Source organism: Aplysia californica, unplaced genomic scaffold (genome assembly GCF_000002075.1).
Source record: "Aplysia californica isolate F4 #8 unplaced genomic scaffold, AplCal3.0 scaffold00171, whole genome shotgun sequence".
NCBI classification, from domain to species: Eukaryota; Metazoa; Mollusca; class Gastropoda; order Aplysiida; family Aplysiidae; genus Aplysia; species Aplysia californica.
The window spans coordinates 277586-279038 of NW_004797441.1; positions in this window are offsets into that span (position 1 = coordinate 277586).

Genomic DNA, 1453 nt, shown 5'->3' on the forward strand with positions numbered 1-1453 from the left:
TAATATAGGACAATGGCAAATGTATTACGCCTTGCCTTAATACGTGAGGCGGCGTGGTGGAATCAGGCTCTCGTCAAAATAATGAAAGTAAAAAAACTTGCATTTTTCCTCTGGTTTGTGAATTTTTATCAATGGTTTTATTTTTGGCTCAACACCTTTCTTGCCCTTTAAAGAACTCATTTCTTTGTGGATTTTTCTGAAAAGCGTTGTTTAAAGGCTCAAAAATGTAAATTTTCAGTTACCGCGGACTCTTAAGCTGAGGAAATAACTAATCTTTGGTCTCCATTTTCTTACTAATTTTACCTCTGAAAACAAGTGACCCCAACCTCCTTCTTTCGCAAATATCTCGACTTGTATTCAAGATAAATGCACATTTTTTCCCATCCAAATAAAGACAAGTAAATAAACTTTAAGACGATACCAATAGCTCTACATGCCCAAAAATTGACGAGAGCCTGATTCCACCACGCTGCCTCACATAATATACTGTAGCGTCAGGGGGATTCCGGAAAAGCCTGCCTCTCAGCCCTGAAGACATTACCTCATGGGAAAACTGGAGGTCTTTTGATCTCAATATTAAAGATGAATGCTCCTGTTTTACGTGCCTGCCTGCAGTCTGATTGCGTTTTAGCTGGACCTTTTCCACGAGTGGTTCTTTTTGTAGTCGTAGATCGATGAAGTCACTCCAAACCCATTTCGGTAGGCGACATTTTTGTACACATATAGTTCCCTAGTTTCTTTAGAAGCTTGAGTTACTCCGGAGGAGTCTGGAAGTGCAACGCATTAGGAGTTCTCGTTGACATTTACCTTGGCAAAGTGAATGGTCGTTTTGGGTTGTTCTGGATTTTTTAAAAAATTGTTGGCTTTTGTGGAGGAGGGGATGGGGTGGGGGTCGTTTACTTTGTAGTTTTGGTTGTTGTTATTGTTGTTGTTGTTGTTGTTGTTGTTGTTGGTGGTGGTGGTGGTGGTGGTGGTGTTGCTGATTTTATTGTTGTTGTTGCTTATCCCCTTTGGATCTTGTTATTTTCTACTAGCCTTAAGAACGTTTCGTTTTCTTCTCCTTTTTGTTTTTTGTGTTGTTATTCTGTTTTGTTTGTTTGGATTCGTTTTTGCTTTAATCTTGTTTGTTTTAATATGGTTTTGTTTAGTTCTCATTGGTTTTATCCTGATTTGTTTTTGTTTTGATTTAGAGTTGTTTTCTGCTGTTTGTTAGTGTGTTTGTTTTGTTTTTTTTCTGTTTGCTAGTTGTTGATTGTTTGTCTTTTTTAAGGAGGGGGTGGGGCAGAGGCTATTTTGGTTAGGTCAACTTAAAAACCCAATAGCAGTCTGCTACTGCTTCGTGCTTTCAGTTAGCCGGGATTCAAGAGAGGTATAATGTCTTGATGCCATGTATCATCTCAGACCCCCCCCTTTTTTTTTCCTTACCCGCCCTCCCCCTTTTCACACATACTTA